The sequence below is a fragment of the Cupressus sempervirens genome, chromosome 8 (genome assembly GCF_028749045.1).
Source record: "Cupressus sempervirens isolate cs-2001-9-10 chromosome 8, ASM2874904v1, whole genome shotgun sequence".
NCBI lineage: Eukaryota > Viridiplantae > Streptophyta > Pinopsida > Cupressales > Cupressaceae > Cupressus > Cupressus sempervirens.
The window spans coordinates 621,349,755-621,376,452 of record NC_143125.1 but is presented as its reverse complement, the minus strand read 5'-3'; positions in this window follow the sequence as shown (position 1 = coordinate 621,376,452).

Below are 26,698 nucleotides of genomic sequence, written 5' to 3'. Positions count from 1 at the left end.
TTTCTCTATGATAGGCTTATTTTCATTTAATTCTGGGAGGCTAAAAGCATCAAAGAATATGTCTTTAATCTCATGTAAGACTTGCTTTTGCTTATATTCCCTTCTCAATATTTCTTGCCTCTTTTTTCCTTTGAAGATATTCCTGTAGAATACTTATTTCTTCAATAGTGATTGTGTTTAAATCAAAATTTGGAAGCTCAATCACTTCATCTAAACTTACATCCTCAAATGATGTAACTTCAACACTCGTGGGTGTGTTGGTACTCGACCTTGTTTCCTATTTACTCGACCATTGAAGAGTTTGACTGCCAAGAGATGTAGAAACTAGCAATGTGACTAGTGTTTGTATAGCAATATGTTCCTTAGGCTTAGTAGTCAAATCCAACTCTTCAGTCCTATCAACTTCCTTCTGCACTTCACCCTATTGTGGTGGTATAGGTACAAGACTTGTTTCCCAACCTCTGTGAACTTCAATTCTATCCTTTTCAATAGTTACTGCTACTAATAAACTTGAACTTTGTAAGCTTGGAACTAATGTGTCTACATGTTGTACTTCTTTCTCTTTCATCTAGAATACAACTGTGGGCATTTAAGATGGTGTCAGTTGCGTGACCTCCTATTGTTCCTAGTTTATACTTTGATCTTGTGATAGATCTTGTGACTCCTTTTCTCTCACCTTTGTAGATGGTGGGGGAACATTTGATGTGTCTTTTGATTTCTCCCTTGCAGATACAAGTTCTACCTTTTGAAATTCATCAACTCTCACCAATATAGGATTTGTGCATAGCATTTTTGCATTGGTAGATTCCTACGGGATATTATTCAAGTCATCTTCAATCAAAGGATTCACATTCTATGCTAAATTATAGAAAACATCCTTGATAATAACAACTGGGTTTGATTGATTCTCTTTATCTATATGTGGAGGACTGTTACTCAACATGTGTACATCTTGTACATCTTGCTGCTCATCTTTAGCTGTGGCCTCCTCTACTATTTCTTTAGTACCTACCACATCAGCTTCCTTGATTGGGTTTTCATCCTTTTCTTTCTTTCCTTCCACATTCTTCTCAAGTTCTTTCATTTCTTGCTCACCTTTCTCTTTGATTGCAAGCGTGGTTAACCCATAGAGTGATTTCCAAATGGATGTACTTTTGTTAACCACATCTTCAATATTCTTCTTCAAGATATGGAAAGCTCTATATCTAGGGAAAAATTTATTTTTATGCTTTTCCATAGCTTTAGCAATCTTCCTTTTATCTAATTTTGGCATTACTTGGGCTAATGTTGTTTCTCTAATTTCTCTCAGATTGTAAGCTATATTTCCATTTCTTCTTAACTCTGTTATATAGACTTTTGGGTAATGAGTTGGAAATTTCTAGAGTTGTCTTGAATGTAGCCATCATGTCATATATGGCCTCCTCAACTTTATTTTTATCAACTTTTCCCAACTTATCAAAATCTACATGTGTGAAACCAAATAAATCTACATTTGTAATAATGTTTTCACACAAATTATCAATATCAAAAGAGGGATTGTGGCTTACCACCTTGTATTGCAAGTCATTTGACTCGATCTTCTCCTTATATGAATCCTTTTGAGGTGTGCTCTTCTTCCTTAGTCTTTTGTAGGTCTTCTTACTAGGCTCACTCAACTCGATTGTATCAATTGCTCTCTTGCCTTTAGGCTCTGTCATTTTTGTAGCCTTAATAGTAGTTGCCCTTGTGCTTGACCTAGTCATAGATATAGTTGGCTTCTACTATGGTTTCTTCACAAGCTTCTCTATTTTCTCCACTATCTGCTCCTTAGCTTTCCTCTTCTTGGCCTTTTCCTTAGGTGCTTCCTTGACTTCTTCTCCCTCGGCACCTTCTGCATCGTCACCTTGATCTTCACCTAGGCCTTGTGTTAATTCTAATGGGGCTTGATCTTATTCTCCCTCTTGATCATCTTCTTCAACTCCTTCACCAAATCTCTCTTTTAGCTTCTTAACTAGTTTTTCTTCTTTCTAATAACTGTAGCTATCTTCCAATCAATTATTATCCTTGATTTGGCTTCCTCATAGTTTCATATGAGGTTGCACTCTTGTTAATATCTTCTTCTCATAAAGTTGTTATTGCTGTAGAGGCTTCATCCACATTGATCTCATATTGATGTAGGAGCATCCAGAGGTATAAGGGCAATCCTGTGTCACCCAAAAAAATGTACTTAGACTTAGTTTCTGTTTCATGTCTTTACATTTTTGGATACCCATTTGGCTCAAATAAAGGTTCCAACTCTCATAGTTCAACTATCAGTGCATTTGAAAATCCCAAAAAAATAGGAGCATGTATTTAGGCCATCATTTCGGTAAACTAGAAGGTGTGAATTGGCCAGATGAATGTAATCATGATTTAGAGCATTCCAAAAAAAGAATCAAGTCAATAGGCCCCATGGTTTGAAAGTTATTGCAATTTTTTGGGTTTTGGAGACCTCCTAAGAATGCTTCAAAGTCAAGTTTGGGGCATTAAATGACCTCAAAAAGGGTCAAAAAATGGGGGACAAGTGAAGCTGGTCCATAGGGCTATAGAGCACTTCGAGAGCTTTCCGAAAATGTAAATGGTTCGTCAATTGGAGCTACGGTTCAAAAGTTACGCCTCCTGGAAGTTTGACTACCGTTTTTGGATTCTTCTAGATTTGCACCGACTTCTAACGCAGCTTCTAGAAGCTTCTATTTTGTCAGTGGATGCCTACTAGCACTTTCTAGAATGTACTCCTAGTCCTTAACCCTCCGGGGTCTATTTAAGGAGATTTCTGGCATTGTAAAAGGCAGTTCGGAGTGGAGTTTGAGAGGAGGTGCTAAAAGAAGAAATACTCTCCAGATTTATGCTATTGTAAGCCCTTAGGGCAGGTTCTAAAGTTTATTTTCTCTGTACTATTTGTACTAGCTTATTTTCTCAGTTAATATAATTTCCCTTTTCTATTGTGTCCATTCTGTTCTTGGGTTGTGTCCCCATCAAGTGGTATCAGAGCCGGTTTTCCTGAGTGTGTAGACAGAGCGCCGACTGTGAGGCAGTTTGCACTAGGACTGTGTGGTTGTGGGTTCAAGTTAGAAGATGCCTCCACGAAGAGAGCGTGGTGGAAGGGCCAGAGCTATTGATCTTGAGGAGGTTAGAGCCCTCCAGAGACAGGTACAAGCATTGCAAGAGGAGCTTCGTAGAGGAGCAAATGTTGCCGCAGATGACAATAGTGAGGATGACAATGAAGAGGAAGTAATGGAAGTTGACGGGGAAGTTCTAAATCCTATAGAGGAAAGGCTTTTTAGGGCCATTACTAGGTTTGGGAAAAGACCTACAATTGAAGTGGGTATATTTTCAGGAAATCTGAAACCGGATGAGTTGATCGATTGGATCAATGAACTGGAAGAATACTTTGAGTATGAGGATATAAGGGACCCAGATAGGGTTAAGTTTGCAAAGGCCAAACTGAAAGGCCATGCCAAAATCTGGTGGCAAGAGATTCAACTAGAAAGACTTAGAAGAGGGAAGGAGAAGATCACAAGATGGGATCACATGGTGGACAAATTGAAGAAGCAGTTCATTCCTGTGGACTACGAGCTTGATTTGTTTAAGAAGATGCATGGGTTAAAACAAGTAGGAAGATCAGTCCAAGAATATACAAATGAGTTTTACCAACTCCTGATTAGAGCGGGGCATGCAGAAGCAAATAAGGAGAAGGTTGCTCGTTATATCAGTGGGTTGCGACCTAGCATCCAGGAGGAATTAAGTCTGGTAAAAATGACCAGCATTGAAGATGCATACCAGTTTGCCCTACGAGTTGAAGAGAAGCTGAATAAAAGGTTTGAAGGAAGACAAAGAGGATGCGGTCAAGGAGGAAGGGGAAGCGGTAGATCATCTAGAGGCCGCAATGAAACCCAAAAGAAAAATGAAGATGTGGGTACTAGCAGAAACCAGAGGAATGAGGGTTTCAACCGCTCCCATGATCAAGACTTTGGAAATCAAAGAGGAAGAGGTAGAGGACGTGGACAAGGAAGAGGAGGCTTTCGTGGTACCTGTTTCCATTGCAATGAAGAAGGTCATCGTGCCTTTGAATGCCCTCAACGACAAGGAAGGATAGATAGGAGAGCTGAGGGCCAAGCTAGGGTTGCTCATGTGGATGAGGATGCACAATCATCACATTCAGAGGATGCAGAAAGAGGAGAGACCTTGGTAAATGAAAGAGTCCTACTAAGTGGTGAGAATGAACCAGGACAACGAAGGAGTTTGTTTCGTACCAGATGCAAGTGTGAGGATAAATGTTGTGATGTGATCATTGATGGTGGTAGCACTGATAACCTAGTATCATAAAAGATGGTCTCTAAGCTGAAGCTCGAGAGGGAGAAACATCCCCAGCCCTATCGGATTTCTTGGGTAAAAGATGATCATAAGTTCCTAGTAAGTGAACAATGTTTAGTAAAATTCAAAATTGGGAGTTACCATGATGAAGTTCTTTGTGATGTTATTTCGATGGATGTTTTCCATCTATTGTTGGGTAGACCATGGCAGTTTGATAGACATGCAATACATGATGGACATGCAAACACATACTCTCTGACAAAGGATGGAGTTCACCACATATTGAAGCCCATTAAAAAGGAAGGTGAAAAGGTATGTAGCAGTGCTAGGATTTGTCTTGTTGATGGAAGGAAGTTTTTAGATGGCATGAAACATCAGCGTATGTGCTATGCTTTGATTCCTAGGAAAGATAAAGAAGGTAGTAGTGAAATACCATTTGAAGTTTCAAATTTACTAGGGGAATTTGGAGATATTATCTTTGATAATGTTCCAGATGGATTGCCACCAGTAAGGCAAATCAGTCATCAGATAGATCTGATTCCAGGAGCTAGTTTTCCTAACAAGGCTGCTCACAGGATGACTCCTACTGAAACAGAGGAGCTAAATAGACAGGTTCAGGAGCTGTTGAGGAAGGGCTTGATTCGAGAGAGCCTAAGTCCATGTGCAGTACCTGTAGTACTTGCACCAAAGAAGGATGGAGAGTGGAGGATGTGTACAGATTCTCGAGCTATAAATAGGATAACCATCAAGTACCGGTTTTCTTTACCAAGGATGGATGATCTTATGGACTGCCTAAGTGGAGCTCAGTACTTCACAAAGATAGATCTGAAGAGTGGCTATCATCAAATACGGATTCGAGAAGGAGATGAGTGGAAAATAGCCTTCAAGACCAAGGAGGGTCTTTATGAGTGGTTAGTCATGCCCTTTGGATTGACGAATGCCCCAAGCACCTTCATGCAACTCATGAATGAGGTACTTAAGAAGTTCTTGGGAAAATTTGTTATTGTCTATTTGGATGATATTTTAATTTTCAGCAAGACTTTGGAAGAACATTTACTGCATATTCGCAGTGTCCTTGAAAGGCTAAGGGAAGAGAAACTGTTAATTAATCTAAAGAAGTGTGTCTTTGCAAAAAGGGAGTTAGTCTATTTGGGATTTGTTATATCACCTGAAGGTCTCAAAATGGATCCAGAGAAGGTAAAAGCCATCTTGGAATGGCCTACTCCAAGGTCTGCTACTGAGGTAAGATCATTTCATGGTCTGGTTAGTTTTTACAGGAAGTTTATTAAGAATTTCAGTGGCATATGTGCACCTCTAACTGATACAATAAGAGGGGATAGAAAAGAGTTCAAATGGACTGCAGCAGCTGCGAGAAGTTTTGAATTGCTGAAGAAGAAGGTGACTGAACAGCCTGTGTTGGCACTTCCAAATTTTAGAAAAGTATTCCAGGTGGATTGTGATGCTAGTGGTAGCGCTATTGGGGCTGTATTAAGCCAAGAAGGTAAGCCTATTGCATATTTTAGTGAAAATTTGAATGATGCAAAGAAGAAGTATTCTGTTTATGATCAAGAGTTCTATGCAATAGTTCAGGCCTTAAAGAAATGGAGGCATTATTTATTGCCAAAGGAATTTGTTTTGTATACTAATCATCAGGCATTACAGTACCTAAATAGCCAAGGTAAATTGAATCAGAGGCATATGAAGTGGGTAGAATTCTTGCAGAGTTATACATTTGTGTTGAAGCATAGAAGTGGAAAATCTAACAGGGTTGCAGATGCATTAAGTAGGAGATAGTTGTTGCTTACAACAATGCAGGTTGAAGTAGTTGGGTTTGATGAACTCAAGAATTTGTACCCCGAGGATCCTGATTTTGCTGAAGCATGGAAAGCTTGTAAAGAACCTGTTGCTGTAGATAGAACCAAGTGGTTAGACTATTTGATTCAGGATGGCATGTTGTTCAAAGGTAGTCAATTGTGCATTCCAAGGAGTTCCATGAGGGAAAATCTGATTAAGGAGAAACATAGTGGAGGGATGGCAGGACATTTTGGTCGGAATAAGACCATTGCCATTCTTAGAGAACATTATTTTTGGCCTCAAATTACACAGGATGTGAAGAATTTTGTACAGAGTTGCCAGGTTTGTCAAGTTGCCAAGGGGTTTAGTCAAAATACTGGCCTATATCAGCCGTTGCCTGTTCCATCAAGGCCATGGGAGGACATAAGTATGGATTTTGTTCTTGGATTGCCAAGGACACAAAGGGGTAATGACTCAGTATTCGTGGTGGTTGATAGGTTCTCCAAAATGGCACATTTCATTCCATGCCACAAAACTCATGATGTTGTCCATATTGCAGACTTGTTTTTCAAAGAGGTGGTAAGACTACATGGTCTTCCAAGGAGTATAGTTTCTGACTGAGATACTAAATTTGTGAGGTATTTCTAGAGGACATTGTGGAAGAAGTTGAGAACAGACTTGAAATTCAGTTCCACGCATCACCCACAAACTGATGGCCAAACAGAAGTGGTAAATAGAAGTCTGGGCAATTTGCTGAGATGTTTAGTTGGAGATAAGCCCAAGGGATGGGATTTGATCCTACCACAGGCAGAGTTTTCTTATAATAACTCTGTAAATAGGAGTACTGGAAAATCACCATTTCAAATTGTATATGGGAATAGCCCAAGGACTGCACCAGAATTGAGGAAGATAGAACAAGGGGAGAGGACAAGTGCTGAAGCTGAGGAATTTGCTGAACACATCAAGCGTCTACATGAGGAGGTTCAAGCACACATTATCAAGATGAATCAAGAGTATAAAGCTAGGGCTGATCAAAGGAGAAGACATAAGGAATTCCAAGTAGGGGATCTAGTCATGGTGCAATTACGAAAAGAAAGATTTCCAGTTGGTACTTACAACAAGCTAAAAATGAAGAAATTTGGCCCCTGCAAAATTTTGAAGAAACATGACTCAGGAAATGCATATGAGGTGGAGCTACCAGAAGGTATTCACATTTCTCCCATTTTTAACATTGCAGATTTAACAGAGTATCATGATGATGGTGCAGATGAGGAGCTGGTTTTAGAGCCATGTCCAATTCCTGCTTCTAAGAAGGAGGAGATAGAAGACATTCTAGATCATCGTATGGGTAGGAGTACCAGAAATAGGCAGTATGAAGAGTATTTGGTCAAATGGAAAGGATGGCCGATCGAGGACTCAACTTGGATTTCAGCAGCTGAGGTTTTCCATTTGGGATTTCCTCTACCATCCATAAAGTGACAGGGTCAATTCTCAATCTACCCTGGGTGTCTGATGCAGGAGCATCCAGAGGTATAAGGGCAATCCTGTGTCACCCAAAAAAATGTACTTAGACTTAGTTTCTATTTCATGTCTTTACATTTTTGGATACCCATTTGGCTCAAATAAAGGTTCCAACTCTCATAGTTCAACTATCAGTGCATTTGAAAATCTCAAAAAAATAGGAGCATGTATTTAGGCCATCATTTTGGTAAACTAGAAGGTGTGAATTGGCCAGATGAATGTAATCATGATTTAGAGCATTCCAGAAAAAGAATCAGGTCAATAGGCCCCACGGTTTGAAAGTTATTGCAGTTTTTCAGGTTTTGGAGACCTCCTAAGAATGCTTCAAAGTCAAGTTTGGGGCATTAAATGACCTCGAAAAGGGTTGAAAAATGGGGGACGAGCAAAGCTGGTCCATAGGGCTATAGAGTGCTTCGAGAGCTTTCCAAAAATGTAAACAGTTCGTCAATCGGAGCTACGGTTCAAAAGTTACGCCTCCCAAAAGTTCGACTACCATTTTTGGATTCTTCTAGATTTGCACCAACTTCTAACGCAGCTTCTAGAACCTTCTATTTTGTCGGTGGATGCCTACTAGCACTTTCTAGAATGTACTCCTAGTCCTTAACCCTCCGGGGTCTATTTAAGGAGATTTCTGGCATTGTAAAAGGTAGTTCGGAGTGGAGTTTGAGAGGAGGTGCTAAAAGGAGAAATATTCTCCAGATTTATGCTATTGTAAGCCCTTAGGGCAGGTTCTGAAGTTTATTTTCTCTGTACTATTTGTACTAGCTTATTTTCTCAGTTAATATAATTTCCCTTTTCTATTGTGTCCATTCTGTTCTTGGGTTGTGTCCCCATCACATATGGCAAGGGTTTCATCCATTTGACCCTAGGTATTGCTACTTGCACATATGTGTGGTCTACATCCACTAGGAAAAAAAAATCATTGTAATGTTGTTACACTAAGGATACAAGAATCCTCCATCTCTGCTTCATGGATTTCTTAAAATCCTCAAAATAACTAGTCATCATTGACTCTAAGTTATCTCCAAGCTACTCAATAAGTTCTGAGATCTGTTGTGCAATTGACCTGTTGGTCTTCCAAGCAACTTGACCAAAGGTGGGGAAGGTGTTTTGCACATAAAAGAATATACAAACAAGTAAAGAACCAAACTTGCATGATGCACTTATAGCTTTCCCAATGGCCTCCAAGTTTTCTAATAGTTGCTATAGTTGTAAGTCAACAAGGTCATAGGAATGGTCTCTCTTTACTATCTTATAACCCAAATCTAATGCCATACATGAAACATTGTTCAATCAGCTAGACTAAAAGAACTTTTGAGCTATCACTCTCACTGCAAAGACAATTATGGGATCTGATATAGTATCAATAGACATCCCTCTCTTATTCTATACAACACCTGTATTCTTTTCAATAGTTTCCTTTGCATCACTTCTCATACTCTTAGGTCAATCAAGGGTAGGGTACCCTGATATTCAATTTATAATCCTCTTTGTGATCTTAATTGGTCCACCTTCCAACCAAATATAATTGTCATGGATTCGGCTCAGAACCATTAGAATAACCCTTTCCATTCAACAATTTTATTCTCTTCCCCCAAGACTCCAGTATCACAAAGTTTACTATAGGCATATCTTATTTCCATATCTCCTACCTCTCCAATATTTCCAGTATAGTAACATATCACATCTTGGATCATGAGAACCTTTAGTGGTATCATAGATAATGCACCAAACAGATCTCCCTTGTAAGTGATTTCAGGAATAACATGAAACTGGGGTTACCTAACATCATTACTCATCAATTGAACATTGAAAACCTCTTTCCCTTATATTCTAATAGTTGTAGAAGAGATAGTTTCCATTTTGATTACCTAGGGTTTGCAAGAAATAAAATAGTGCAACTCAACAATAGCTAAATACCTTTCAAATCTGATGAACAATGTCGAGTAGTGGTTGAATTAAGTTCGTAAACACTAGAATCTTCTTCTGCAATTCACCTTTGTGCCCTTCATGCACTCTATAAACTCTAGTATGCGCAAATGAGTAAAAAATTGACTATATAACCCTTCATATTTGACATTAAATGCTTAGTTCTTACATAGCTATAAGCTCAGTTATAATAGGACTTTCAACATGCTTGATAAACATAGTTAGCTTGGCACTTACTACCATGTCTCCTTAACTCAGTTATAACCACTATTCCTCTCCATGCTTAGCAACAACAGTGAAATTTAATATGCTTGACACCAACATAGAAAATAAAAAACTATAGATTTCCTCCAAGTTCTAATCACAATGTTGCATCTTAATTCATGCATACATGATCTTTTTTAGATCTTAGATTCTTGGAACTGATGCTTAATATAACTTTTTAAATATCAGTCCCACACATACCTTATATTGCCTAGTTGAGGGTGATGTGATCACTTGATCCATTGGATGAAGTGACCTTATATGAGCTTGATGTATTGAATTCTTCCTTCTTCTTCCATGTCTTATTCATCTACACCTTTACCTTCTAAACATTGACCTTTTCTTTGCCTTTACTGGTTCCACTACTCATTGTTGGTGACCCTTATATTGACTAGTTGAGAGTGATGTGATCACCTGATCCATTAGATGAAGTGACCTCATGTGAGCTTAATGTATTACATTCTTTCTTCTTCATGCATGTCTTATTCATCTGCACCTTTACCTTCTCAACATTGACCTTTTCTTTGCCTTTACTAGTTCTATTACTTAGTGCTAATGACCTATTTGGACAATTTCTACTGATATGACCTGTCTTGAGACAACTAAAGAATGTAGTCTCACTCAACCATTTTTATGGTTGCCTCTGAAATGTGTTATAATGCAATTCTTAGGAACATATCCATATTCTTGACAATACTGACAACTGTACCTTGTGTTGTAATCCCAATCATAGGAGTTTCCATTTTGTTGTACCTTCATTTGTTTGTTTGATGTCCACTTGGCCTTAATTCTATATTCATATGCTATATGTCCATACTTTTGACAATTGTAGCTATATCCTTCAAATCTTTAAGTGCTCATGGTCTTGGTCCTACATTCATTTGCCTAATGCCCTTATTTGTTGCAGTTGTAGCAGTATCCTCTATAATTCTGCTTAGGGTTCTGATTGACAGTTTTGCTCCTACAAACATTTGCTATATGACCCAATTTTCCGCAATTATGACAACTAGGTTTGTAGTTCTTTCCTTTTTTATTCCTTTTCTCACCACCTTTATATGATTCTCCTTTCTCAGTATTGGTGTATCCCAATCCAATAGTATCATTGTTAGGTCTTGGAGATTTCATTAATTTCTCAAAGTGCTTGATGGCTTCACTTGGTTTGTTGAATCTTTTGAATTCATTCTTTGCTCTTAGTTCATTTCTCAGTTGATCATTCTATAACTTTAGAATTGTGATCCCAATGTCCTTTCCATTCAATTCATGGTTTGCAAGCATCAATTGATTCATTGTATCCAATTGCATGTTAGCAAGATTTTGCACATTTTATGTCCTCTCTTCAAGTCTGTTAGTTAGTATCCTTTTTTCATCTTCAATCATGACTTTGTCTTCCCCAACCTTTTTTTTTGTTTAGTCACCTCACATAGAAATACTGATTGGACTTCTTGTTCTATCTTAAGATTTCTGACCTCTTCAATTAGGGCATTGTTCTTTTCCATCAGATCTAGAACTGTTGCATCAAAATCACTTGAGTTTTCATCCTCAAACAATCTAGTAGTATCTTGACATTAAGTGTCATTTTGCTGAATAGCCAATTCCTTTCTTCTCTATAATGAATGGTGCAATTCTCTTGCCTCCTTGAGTTGATGTAGGGCAAGTTGTATTTTGATCTTTTGATTCTCAATTATCTTTTCCAACTTGTAGACTTCCATCTTCAAGATCTTACCTCCAAAGCTATAAAATTTTCCTTTCTAGAAAACAAAGCTCTAATACTAATTGTTGGAAATAACAATGGGAAAGTAATTTTTGAGGGGTGGGGGAAGGAATTAGCACTTAAAACTTTTGCCTCTACAACATATCACCAACACCCATCTCATAACTTAACATGTAAACTGAAATAACATAACATGCATCACATCCATAACATAAAGTAAATAACACGACATAGTAAATTGGTTACCTAGAAACCCTCCAATGAGAAGGTAATACTGGGGTGGGGATGACACCCACAAATCTTAACTACTATAGTTGTAAAGTGTGGCCTATTATGGCTACAATGAGTTTGATCATAATCTATGATCTACCTTGTGAAAGGTCTACACTGTTAAAGGCTTACAAAGATTGTTAGGTCTCACCTTGTTAGAGGATTTAAACTTACAATAAAACAAGCACTTGGTTAAGAGATTTACAAAAGACTGCTAGGACTACTTGGTTAAGAGATTGCTTTATATCACCTATTAGAATGATTCAATACCATGATCCTTTAGTTAGCACCTTTTTGCTTGATGTCAAATCTTCTCCTTACTGATTAAACCTTGATCCTCCTAATCATATATGTCTCCTCCATCCTTTCACTTTTATACTCTATTCTTCTCAACCTGATTCTTCAATACATAGCTCTATCATAGCCATCTCAGCCACCATGAATGCTCTCTCTGCACTTAACATTTGTCTCTTTGCATACCTACAAACTCTCTAGGGTTTGCCTTGTTAAATAAGCATTGGTGGGGATGGATTAGGTAAGAATCAACGACTATGGTTGATCCATATTTCTGCCTTAAGCTTGCATTTTTATAATTGATTACATGTACTGCATAGGGATTAACAATATACCTCCATATTTATGTTTCATAATCATAAAATATGATTATGTCAACCCAAAAATGATTTACATAGAAGTTTGTGCCATTACAAACAACTATGCCAAAAATTGTTCACTCAACATTTGAAGACTCTGATGCTCAACCTTCACTATGCTCCTAATTTTGTAACTCGTCTTCTGAAGAGCTCAACACTCTATGTTTACTTGACACCTAAATCACTCTGCATGTATAGTCTACTAGACACTTAAGTGACTCAACACTAACTATCCATAATGCTCAACATGTATTGGCTAAAAACTTATGCTCGACATGCCTTGATCACTCAACTCGCACTGATTGCTTGACTCCCTTTGATCACTAGGCATACACTACGTGCTTGGCTTGCACTGTATTTTTGCTAAATTATGACTAATTGTTTTGTCACTGCCTTCTCAAAACCAATATGAGATTAACAAATCTTTTTGAAAAGCAACTACATTCAGGCTAGAAAACTAAGTATATTATGCTTGCATGTTTTAAAAGATCTTAAGCATGTAAAAATAACAATTGTATGCATATTTTTATTTTAAGAAATAATTCAATTTTTGGATTTTATTTTTAATTTTATTTTTAAATTGGTAACAGGCCAAAGCCGAAAATTTTAATTATTAATTTATAAAGTTTGTACTTGGTTCCTCTGTTCAAATGGGTATTGAAAGGAAAGAAAGGAGTCAAAAAAACCTCCAGTCTTACCCAAGGACTTATGTCTATTAAAGATAAATTAAAATGGGAACATTCCCCAATTTATAAAAGTTATGAAACTTATAAGGATTGTTCCTTAATTTACTCAATTTGAATTTTTCCTTTGTATGTTTCACTTTGTAGTTTCTTTTTTAGTAGTTGCACTTTTACTACTTTGACTTTGCATTTGATTGTCCTCTTTTTGCCTACATACACTTTCCTCTTAACCAAGATCGTTGTTAGAAGAAATCGATAAAAGGTCTTATAATATTTATTTGAATTAGTTTAAGTTATCCATATGACATGCGGATCTTAGTCTAAATGATAATGGAAATATGATGACTAATTATTTTGACCTTGACCTTACCCTCATAATCAAGTTGTAATATTTATATTATATTGAATAAACCCACTGACACAATTTTTAGAATTAATTTGAAATGTAATATACTTAGTGTTGTTCATCCTATTATCTTACTCCATCATACGTAACATTCTCATTTTTATCAATTACATTATATCCAACCTAATTACCATGGTGTCATTTGTAATTACTCCTTTATCATTATAATGAACTGAACTGATTTAATATTGAACAACATTTTAACCATTAATGGATTATCTTTACATTGGATAATACCTTCAAGTTCCTATCCTACTTTAAACTGGTGATATTAATAATCATATTTAATTTTAATACATGTATTAATATGACCCAATGATTTGTATGATTGTATTATAAAAATGTTATTGATCTTTTATTATTATTTTAAGGTTATAAGTTTAGGATTAGATGACTTAATTATTCTCTAGGAGAGAATCCTCACCATCTGCTCCTTTGTTGGCTAATGTATCTACTGCTTTATTTAATTCTTGATATATATGTTTAATACTAATTTCTTCAAATTTTTCGACTATCTTTAATGCATATTCAAGTTTGAAATTAATATCCAATTAGGAGTACTTATTTTCCTTAATACATTTAGAATAATTTGTGAATCCCCTTCAATGACTAACCTAGAATATCAGAGAGCATCCCTAAAGGATTGGAGTGTTAATAATCCAAGAACCTTTTTTAGAATGTATAATACATCCTAACCCAATAGGACCTCAATTACCTCTTGAGGCCCCATCAAATTCAAATTTTGCCTAACCTAGTGGAGGGGGTTCCTATTTGGAATCTGTCCTAGCTTTTTTTCTTTCTTCTTTTGAGTATATCAACTATGGGTTAATAAGATTAAACCAATTTTTGTTCATTTTTGCATCCCACTTAGAGAAATAACCTTCTTCCTTATGATACTTTCCAAGGTTATTATATTCTACCTCAATAATACACACTTCCACTTTACTAAGAATTGAGGTCAAATCTAGGCTTTTGTTAGAAAATATTCTTCTATTCCTTTCCTTACATATTTCCCATGTAAGTATGGATGGAGAATTTTTTTCATAAATTATGGTAGACCCTAGAACTCCCATGTTTTGGTCAACTATTTAGAAAATTCCTATAGTTGATGGGAAAAGATGTTAACCGGTTAAGCTTTTGTCATAGCCATTCCCAACATTTTCTAGCAGAGGCGCATTAGAACAAAATGTGCTCAAATGTATCAAATTTATTTTCACATAAAGAACATCTTGAAGATCCCTCAAAGTCCATCTTAGTAAACCTATCAGCTATAAGGATTCCCTTTTGCAAAGATGTCTAGAGAAAGATTTCTTGGCTTAGGGAGACACATTGCTTCCTAGTAGAAATTGCGGGGAATATCTATCTTTTATCATTGATGAGAGTTAATTATCATTTCATATCCTCTGATGACCCTAAATTTTCTACTCTTTGAGACACCGAAAATTAATTTATCCCTCTTATCTTTGTGATTAACTTGTCTATTTTCAAGAAATTATTCATAAATTTATTTTTCCTGAATTGATAGATTTGCCTCTTCAATGAATTTCCACTTCCAACCTTCATGTTGGTCATCATTAATACTTTTCTTGTAGTCACTAACATGATATCCCCATAGATTTATTAAGGTATTTTTAATATTAGCTAGTAAGTTAAGGCTATTGGGTGGAGGAAGCCCATCCCATGAATCTTCCCAAAATAGAGCATACTGACCTTGGCCAATGTCCAAAGTAAGATAATTGGATATAAGGGGACGATAGTGAATCATGAAATTTTAGGTTCTTGATCCTTTAGGTGAGTTTCTAATTCAAAACAAAGATAAAGGATCTAAGCTATTCAAATATTTGTGAAATATTTTTTTGCCCATTTTCTTTCGTATTCTTGATACATCCTCCAAATTAGTTTTGCTAATAGATCTTCACAATTCTAGTTCTTTATAACTAGACCTCCATATTCTTTAGGTTTGCATATACTTTCCCATTTCATCGATGCTTATTTCTTCTTCTCTTCAGTGTCTTGCCATAAGAACTTCTTTAATCTTCTATCTAGGTTTCTTTTTAAACCCTTGGGAAGTGGAAGATATGACATCTGGTATGTAGGAATGATAGATAAAACTTCTTTAATCATGGTTGCTCTTTCAACTTCAGTTAATCATTTCCCTTTCCAAATTTCTATTTTTTGTCTTATTTTTTAGATATAAGATTTCATGTTTTACCTTCTCTAGTACCTTTTTTCCAATTGAATGCCAAGATATTTACAGGGAAAAGTTCATTTTTTGTATCTTGTTGCTTTACAATTATTTCTTTCTATTTTGGGGGGAGTATTGAGAAAGATAATTTGTCAGAATTTACTTTTTGTCCAAATGCTTCCATTTAAGTTTTAATTTTTTTTTAAAAGTTAAATGTCTCTTCCATCGTACTTTCTCCTAGAAGGATGGTGTCATCTATGAATTTTTGATGTATTATTTTAGGGACTTCCTCTATTACTATGATTTCGCTAATTTTTCCATCCAACTGTTTGCTTTTTATGACTTTGCTAAATGCATTGACTATTATGATAAAGAGGAAAAGGAGAAATTGGGTCTCCTTACCTAATACCTCTAGAAATGCTAAAGAAACCTTCAAGCATGTCATTAATAAGGAGGGAGATTTTGGGAGCTAAGATACAATTATATATTAAATTGATCCACTAGTGTGAGAAGCCAAATAATTCCATAGTTTTACATAAAAATCTGCAATCTACTTTATTCTAAGCCTTATGAATGTCTAACTTCATTATTATACATGATTCCTTGTTGATTTGAGTTGAATGTATTAGTTCTTGGATAATAATTATACCATCAAAGATTGACCTATTCAGAACAAAGCTAGTTTGTTCTTTTAAAATAAATTTAGGTAAGACTATTTTCATCATATTTGTTAATGCTTTAGAAAGAATTTTATAGATGGTGTTACATAATGCTATGGGGCTAAAGTCCCTAGTTCCTCATCTTCTGATTTCTTTGAGATTAACACTAGAAAGGTATTATTAATCTTAATTAAGAGAGATCCCAAATTTTTGGTTGCCTCAATAGCCTCTCATAGATCACAGCCTAAAATATCCCAATAGTATTGAAATAAAAAGGCTTGAAATTCATCTAGACTTGGAGATTTATTTGGATTGAGGTTAAAAAGGGATTCTTTGATTCCTTCTAAGGTGAATTCATTAGTTAGATATTTGTTATCTTTTCTTGTTGATAATTTGGGGAGTGTACTTTTCTTCTTGTTTTGAGCTATTAGCTTAGATATTACAAAGTTATTTAAGATATTAGTTTAATAATTAAAGAAGACTTCTGCTATTCGACTTGAGTTTTCTATTAAATTTCTAGTATTGTCTTTGATTTTTTGTAATTTTATTTATGTTCATTCTGTTAAGAGTGTTGTTGTGAAAAAATGTGTTTCTATCCCCTTCTGTTAACCATATTTCATATGATTTATATTTCCAATATATTTCTTCTTTAGCTAGAGTTTTTTCTTGCTTTATGAGAAGTTCTTTTCCTCTAATATATTTATTATTATCCATTCCATCTTTAATAACTTCTTCATTAAGATTTTTAGTTCCTCTTTATTTTTTTATTTTTTCTTTTATCAATTTCAATTTTTCTACTAAACAAAACATTTTTAAACCTTCAAATTTATCCTCAAGCCACCATTTCTTTATATTTTACAGAAAATTATCATCTAAGAAAAACATTTTCTCACATTGAAAGGATTACTAGATGGTTAATGTTGTTAACCTAATTCAAACCTAACCAAAAAGTGACCAGATCCTACATTAGGAAGTATGATAGCATTAAAAGAGAAATGCTTAGATCTCCTTTATAAATGAATATGCCTAGTCTTCCTTCTATGTAGAAGAACCCTATTCTTCTATTATTCCAAGTAAATATCTCATTAGTGGTAGGAATATCTATTAGTTTGTACTTTGAAAACCACTCTCTAAAATTTGTCATCACTTGCGTTACTATTTGAGAACCAACATATTTTTCTTCTAAGTTTATGAGAGCATTAAAGTCTCCCCCTGAAAAGTTCTTTGTAGGATTTATCTCCATGAAATTATAAATTTCATTCCATATTGATTTCTTATTTGTTGTTGGTATTGGTCCATAGACATTTATAAGTGTGAATTGAACTTCACTTTTAAAACTTCTAATTCTTGCATTGTTTCTCTCACTCTTCTTTATTTAGTTGAGTTTCTTGTATTAGAATTATATCTAATTCAAATAAGGATAAATTGTGCTTGAGAATGCAGTTTTTGTTAGGGGCATTTAGTCCCTTAACATTCCATGTTGTGATTTTCATGGCTTTGCTTCCCTACATGAAATAAGTCATTTATCTTCTTTTGATTATCGACCATACCTATTATTGTTCTGAGTTGGGCTAAGGATTTCCTCCCACATTGTTTTCACTGTTTACCACATTTTGGATGATCTATGCCTTCCCTGTTTGCTGTAATGCCTAAATTATCTAGATTTCTACTTACATTATATAGACTAATTGTTATAGATGCATCTTTTTTTCTTCCTTACCATTTCTTAACTCTTGCATTATTCGATCACTTATTCTAGAATCTAGAGTTTTATCAACCCCATCTTTGGCTATGTAATTCAAATGCTCAATTTGGTCCCCATACCCTTTTCTATAATTATAGATCTGTATACTTTTTGATGTTTCTTGAATTTCAAACTCCTCCTAGCATTGGATTATTTTTGCCACATTCTCCTCCACTCTATCTTTATCGTAGACATTGGGCACTTCACCTAGACTAATTGTCCCACAATTCCTTATGACAGTCTCTAATTATATTGGAATGTGATTAAGATTTCTCTCCTTAATTCCTTCCACCTCTTGATGAACATTTAGTATGTTTTCATCCTCAAATGGGTTTCTTCCTCATATTGGAGTTTGCTAGAATTTGTAAAAATTCCTTTTTTTCCTCTCTTTTTCTTTTCTTGTTAGTTGTGTTATCCATCTTCCTTTCTATTGCTGTTGAGAGTATACAACTATTAGTATCTCTACCATCTATGTTTTCCCCTGCTAAAACATCCATATTCATTTTATCCTTGCAATTGTTGGAGGATTTTTTTTGAATCTACCTCCTAAAAATATTATGTTCTAAGTCATTATCAACACAAGTGTCCTTAATTTTACTATGTGGTCTTTCTTTGTTAGACCTGCTATTGGGATTCTGATTATTTGTTCTTAAATCTTTGTTTCTCTTGGTTGAGTCCCCTTCTGACTTAAATATTTGGTTTTTAGTTATCTTATCTCCATTAGGAGTTTCTTCCTTATACATGCTCTTGTCATTAATCAGAAGTTGCTCCTTCAAATTTAGGTAAGTCTTATGAGAATCTTGCCATAAGATGAGTTGGTTGCAAATGTCATTATGAACTAGCATAGTGTTATTTAGTAGTTTTTTTTATGTGTCTTGATGTTTTCTATGATATCTTCAATGTATGGATTTTGACTCTTACATTTTTTGCATTGTTCCAATCTATTTATATTTTCATCAATTTTTGGAATTTCTTGAAGTTCATTTTCTAAAATAACTACGTCCTTTTCCAATTCTTCCAAATCAGCTGTAATATCACAATGATTTCTATTATTGTTGTTCTTGTCATATGATTGGTTTTCATTTGATTTGCGATATTTTTTTCTTCCACTATCACTCCTTCTAATACCTGACTAGGTATACGAATACACCTTAATATTGATACTCTCATCTTTTATGTACTCTATATGATGTTGTATTCCTTTTTCTATTTCTACATCTTCCTCATTTGTGATAGTTAATTGATCCTTCTCACATTCTTCTCTTGTAGTACTAATATGTGGTAAGCATATGTCATCCTCCATGATCTCTCCTTCTTCTACATCCTCATTTGGAATACATATCATACTAGTTAATTTATGTTTAGGTCTATTAGGCTTTGTGTTTTCATCCTAACTTGTAGATCTAGTTTACTTTAAGTATATCTTTATTTTAAATGAGATTATGGTTTTGATCCTTTGTTTCTTCATCCTTGCGAAAACCTATTTTATCTCGATTTGTTCTTCCAAAATATGTTACCTCTGGGCATGCTTTCCACTTTTTTTGTCTTTTGGTAAGACCTCTTTTTCCCACCTTTTTCAATTCCATCTCTATCTTTGGTGATAGGAGGATTACATATTCAATGCATTTGATTACTCCCCTTGAATTTTTTTGACTATTTGTTATAGGGTACAAATTTTTTAGGTTTCATTTCCTATTGACATAATAGATAATATCATTCCCATAATCCTTGCTTGAATATGAATCAAATAATACTATATTCTTGATATACCCATCATACCATATGACTTGCAAAGTATGTATTGATCTATTTGTTATAATTTTAATGGGATTCAACTCCTAGGTATAAACCGTAATGTTAACTAAATCTCGATTTCATTAGAATCCTTATAATATGAGTCAAAACTTGTGATACCTCCCATCAAATTTCCTATTCATCTTACTACTTGATTGTGGAATAGTTCAACTAAAACTTTTTAAAATAGCTACCCATGTCGAGAGTACCAATTTATTCACACTTTCTATGGAAAAATTTGGTATCCTTTTTAATAAAATTAACGCTATATCCTTTATTAAAACATAGAGGTTCATTGATTAATGTATTCTTGATTTCCTTATTTTACAATGTAAATAAGCTAAGAAATCAAAAATAATAATGATACTTACCTAGCTACCGAAGGTTGCTTACATCCAATCAGTGGATTTTGTTTCTTTTCCCTAGGACCATTTTAGAATGCAAATATACCTAATTCTTTGCAATCAAATGATTGATCCTCACTCGAGTAGTTGTTGATCATTAATGTATTGTTATATTTATCTGAGGTTGGGGTACTTGATAGATAACTACCCCTATTGATTGAGCCCATTGTATATCCACTTTACAATTTGGGTTGTGGAATTTGTATGTCTACTCCATTTGGAAAAAATTCCATGTGTTTTGCATCTTTCCCATGATTACAACATTTATTCAGTAATTCTTCTACGAATTTATCATTATTTCTTGTGATGGAAATTGTAGGGGTTGTCGTTGATTTTGGTTTGGTGTAATCAAAGAATCAGTAAGGGCATAAAAATATATTATGAGATGTGGTAGCCAACAATCAGATACAATTAGCTTTTCAAGAAAAATTGGGAATGTGAGAGGTTATTGGTGAAGCCCATAATTTTTTCAAACCCATAGGGTTTGGTGGAGCAAATTTGGGATTTTTCTTCCCTCAAATTTTGACCTTCTGCTATTCATTCAAAGGGTAAAATCTTGGCTTACTTGATTATTGTTGAGAATGTTCCCTAGACGAGTCTTGGCAGGCATGATTTTCATATTTAGTTTTGTAAAAATAGCTTCCTTGCTTAAAGGTAATTTCATTAAAACCATGACTGTGTAGTATTTCAGATTCACTGATAATGGGCTTAAACTATTAGATAATTGAGAGGGAGAGTGAATTAGTTATAAATAGTTGTCCTACAAACCTTAAAACCACTTTTCACCATTTCAAACTATTTAAACTTTTAGATCATTAACTCATTAACCAAATCAAACATCATAACTTAAACTGATATAAGCTTTGTAATAAATTGTCAACTTAATATATATACCAATTATCAGAGTTACCTTCCAACTTATACCAAATTGTTGCAATAAACATTAAACATGAAATAATCTTGCAACTTCATAAGCATTCACACAAACTGACATAAGTATTTAACGTAGAAACCCTGCAAAGGGAAAATCTGACATTATACTGTTAGAATCCAACTCATTCAAGTGCTCATTGAAAACCACACACTTATCAACACTTACATGATCATACTTTCTTCAAAGCCTCTTCATCAATCAAATGACATGATACTCTATTGAATTCGCATAATGTCTAAGCAAATAAGGTTTGACATCAATGACAACATAACAATTGATATGACTCTTTCACATACATTAACAACATTATCAATTGAGGCTAACATGAATGATGTAGTCTAGCTTGTATGTATTCTCTTTTGCTCTTCGGTAAATTAAGTCATTTGATTCATGAAGTGATTTGCTTGCTGCTGTAATGATTCTGAGTATTTGACTAGTGTTTTTGTGTCTTCTGCTTGAGATACCATAGCAAATTGATTACTTAATTTAATGCGGCACTGCTTTTCGTGTATGGCAAATAGATTTTTTTAAAAATAATCTTATTTCTTGCCTTTCAACAGTGATCAGATTTTCCTTCTTGTTCACAAGTTGTTTTTCATTAGGGCAATTGCATTGACAAACAATAGTCAACTTACTTTTTAATCCACAAAATTTAAAAAATTTATTATTATTAATTATTAATTTTAGAATTAAAAAAATTAATTAAAAAACTTATTATTTATTTATTTTAGATTTTAGATAAATAAATACAACTTATTTTTCTTTTAAGTGAATTTTAATATTAATACCTTTTAAAAATCTTAGTGGGATATAACTTATTATTTATTTATTTATATAGATGAAGTTATAAGTTAATAAATATATATTTATGATTTAGTTATATTTTAAGAGAAATTATAGTGGAGTTCACTATATAATCATCTAGTTATGAAATTATTTAATTTTATGAGAGAAATTATAAATAATTTAATTAAAATTACAATCTTAGAATATTTCTTGATTTAATTGTGTCATTGTTTTTGCATCAATATTTCAAACTCACACTTTGTGATCCATCATCAAGAGAAAAGATAGAGCACATGAATGATAAAAATAGAAGATTCCTACCATGAATGATGAATATTTTGAGTCTACTATTTTCATCATTCATGTTCTCTATCTTTCATATTGACGCTGGATCACAAAGTGTGATTTGAAACATTGATACGAAATAGTGACACAAATCAACTCAAGAAACATTCTAAGATATTTATGGATTGTGAAAATCTATTGTCTCTTAAAATTTCAACTTCAATTTGAGTTATTTGTAGTTGCATTATGAATTAGAGGAAAAGTAAATATTAATATTGGACTTAAATAAAAGTTAAATTAATATTTAAGAAATAGAATTGATATTGGTATTTAATCTAACAATATATTTATATTATTAATTAAGTCATTTATCATTTAAGATCATTTAAATTAATAACATGGTAATATTACATTCCATTTTATATGCACAAAGATATTTACCATTTATATATTTATTCATTTAAATTAGTATATTAGCCTAACAATTTATACAAACATGCATATTCTCACTTTATTGATAAACACATTCTTATGGCTTAAACTAAATGATAGAATAAGACAATGAAATTAAATCATGTGACTGAAATTGTGTGTTTCTCAATGTTATGTTTATAGTCTTGAGATATATTTTTTGTGATGGTTTTCTTTGTGAGTTGCTTAGTTGGTCAACTAGGATTCGATGTGCACCAAAGGCATATGTTGAGATTTCTTTTATGATATTTATTTGATTGCATGTTTGTTGTTACTTGGAGCCTAATCAGACTTGGAGGTTTATTCGGTGTGGTTACCCTCCAAATTATTTCTATGGGGGTTTGGGGGTAGCGCCCCAGGTGCGCTCCCAATCACAATATAGAGTGGAGTCAAGGGGCAATGCCTCCGTGTAGGTGTTAGGGGGCAGCATCCCCGAAGCCAAAAATGACCTTATATTGAAAAAGGTGTTGGCTACTATTTTTCTATTATTCTAGCCCTAATTTTGTAAGCAGCAAAAAGCTTGTATAAAAAGGCTTAAGGTTAGGGATTTTCATAATATGTGATGCAAAAATTGGTTCTTACAATGGTATTGAGTTGTAAGGGATTATGGATTGTAATTAGGTTGTAATCACTAGATCATAATAATATTGGACTTGTTGTTGGTGGACGTAGCCCAAGGATTAGGTGAACCACGTTAAATCTTGGTGTCTTGTGTTCTCTTATGTGCAATCTATTATTTTTTGATATTGGTTATATTTGCATATAATTGTTATTTCTGTCTGAGGTTAATTCTAATAAGTGGTATTAGAGCTAGATGGTCATCATTATTTTTAGCCAGACCATCGTCATTTTTCTTTTTTTAGTGATCCTCTATAGGAACGTCTCACGATTGAGTGGAAGCAATGACGGACAAGGGTAAGATAAGGGTAGACAAGTTTAATGGGAAGAACTTTTAGTTATTGAAGATGCAAATGGAAGACTATCTCTATCAAAAGGATTTATGGAAGTCGTTGGCAGGGAAAGCTAAAAACTAGGGAACTATGAAAAATTAGGACCGAGATCTTTTAGATAGAAAGGCACTTGGAAACATTTAATTATGCCTAGCACCATCAGTGGTATTTAATATTAAAAAAGTGAAGACGAAAGAAAAGTTGATGGAAACCCTATTGAAATTGTATGAAAAGCCCTCCACTTCAAATACGGTATTTCTCATGAAGTATTTATTTAATATGAAAATGGTACAAGGTGGATCTATTGTAGATCATTTAAATGAGTTTAATACTGTTACTAGTTAGTTATCTTCTATGGATATTAATTTTGATGAAGAAATTAGGGCTCTCTTGATTTTGTGTTCTTTGCCTGAAAGCTGGAATGACTTGGTAATGACTATGAGTAATTCTATTTTTGGATCTAATACCCTAAAATATGATGATGTAATCAGTATTATTTTGAGTGAGGAAACTCATAGGAAAGCATCAGGTGGATCTACATCAGAAAGTGCTTTGAGCACACAAAGTAGAGGAAGAATGACTGAGAGAGGAAATAATTTTGAAAATCATGGGAAATCAAGAAGAAAGTCAAAGAGAAAGAGGTCTCAATCCATAGGACTGAGAGACTGTTGGTACTATGGTAAAACAAGGCATAAGAAGAAAGGTTGTTGCACTGGAAAGAACAATGAAGGAGATAAACTAGAAGGGAACAAGGAGGCAAATGTGGTAAGTAACAAATCTGAAGAGGATGCTTTACTTCTGTCTTTAGAAAGTGTTAATGATTCATGTGTTTTAGTTTGTGATGTTTCATTTCATGCTACATCTCATAGAGGTTATTTCATTGATTATGGACAAGGGGATTTTGGGCTTGTTTATTTGGGGGATAATGAACTCTATCAGATTGTTGAAAAGGGAAAATTTTAGATTAAGTTATAGAATGAGAATAATTGGCTACTACATGAGGTAAGACATGTTCCGAGCATGAGTAGGAATTTAATTTCAGTAGGGCAACTCGGTGATGTAGGTTGTCTAGTTACTTTTAATGATAAAAATTGGAAGGTTTCAAAAGGTTCCCTTGTAGTACCAAAAGGTGTGAAAGTATGCATCTTATATCTTTGTATAGGTCATATTGTTCCTTCTACTTTGATTCTTTTAGAGAAAAATAAATGTTTAGGAACAATTGTTGCAGTTGAGCATGGCGAACAAATAGTTTTTGTAGATTCTGATACAACGTTGTGGCACAACGGACTTGGGCACATGAGTGAGAAAAATATGAAAGTACTTCATTCAAAGAAAGTTTTACCAGGTCTGAAATGTGTTAATATGGATTTCTATGAAAGTTGTGTGTATGGAAAACAAAAGAGAGTGAGTTTTGTGAAGACTGGGAAGGAAAATAAAAGTGAGAAATTAGAGCTTGTGCATACAAATGTATGGGGACCAACTTAGGTATCTTCCCTTCGTGGCTTTCATTATTATGTTACATTTATTGATGATGCAACTAGAAAAGTAAGGGTTTATTTTCTTAGATAAAAATCTGAAATATTTCAAACTTTTAAGAAATGGAAATGCTTGGTTGAAAATGACATTGGAAAGAAATTAAAATGTCTTAGATCTGATAATGGTGGTGATTATTGCAGTCATGAATTTGAAGATTATTGCTCCACTAATGGTATTCATAGACAAAAAATTTTTCCAAAGACTCCACAGAAAAATGGAGTGGCTAAACGTATGAATATGACTATAGTAGAGCATGCAAGAAGCATGAGGTTGCATGTTGGGTTGCCCTTAAACATGTGGTCAGAGATTGGCAATACTATTGTATATTTGATAATAAAGGTCCCTCTACTCCTTTGGGTTGTGGTATTCTAGAGGAAGCATGGACTAGTAAGAAGGTGAGTTATTCTTTTCTCAAAACCTTTGGTTGTGAAGCATTTGCTCATATAAATTCTGACAATAGAACCAAGATGGAAGCTAATTCAAAGAAATGTGTATTTGTTGGATATGACATTAATGAATTTGGTTATAGGCTTTGGGATTTTGAAAATTGTAAAATTGTAAGAAGCAAGGATGTCATATTCAATGAGAATGTGTTGTATAAAGATCTGTTGTAGCAACATGAGAAGAAAGAAGATGATTATGTAGTGCTAGATGATACTCCAAAAATTGATGTTCTAGCAATTCCTCACAATCTATAACAACTGCAACAACAAATACCACACACCCCAGTGAATGTTAGACGGTCAACAAGGATAAGTAGACCTCTAGAAAGATTTTCTCCTTCCTTGTATTCTATTTTACTTACTGATGTTGGTGAACCTAAATGTTATGATGAAGCTATGCAGGTGGATACAAAGATTCAATGGGTGTCTGCAATGAAAGACAAAATGGACTCTTTACAGAAAAATAAGACATGGGATTTATGCAAGTTGCTTGTAGGTAAAAAGGCTTTAAAGAATAAATGAGTTTACAGGTTGAAAGAAGAGGATGGAGGTAAGAAAATATTTAAAGCTAGGTTAGTTGTAAAAGGATTTGCATAGAAAAAAGGCATTGAATTTGATGAGATATTCTCTCCTGTTGTTAAAATGACTTTTGTTCGCACTATTTTAAGTATTGTGGCTACTGAAGATTTGCATTTGGAGCAACTTGATGTGAAAACAACCTTCCTTCATGGTGATTTGGATGGAGAGATCTATATGGCATAGCCACAGGGATTTGAGGTCAAAGGTAAGGAGAACTTAGTGTGCAGATTGAAGAAAAGTTTGTATGGCTTGAAGCAAGCACCTCAACAATGGTATCTAAAATTTGATAGGTTTATGCATGAGCATGAATATAGTAGGTGTCATTTAGGTCATTGTTGTTTATTTTAAGAGGTTGGATGATGACA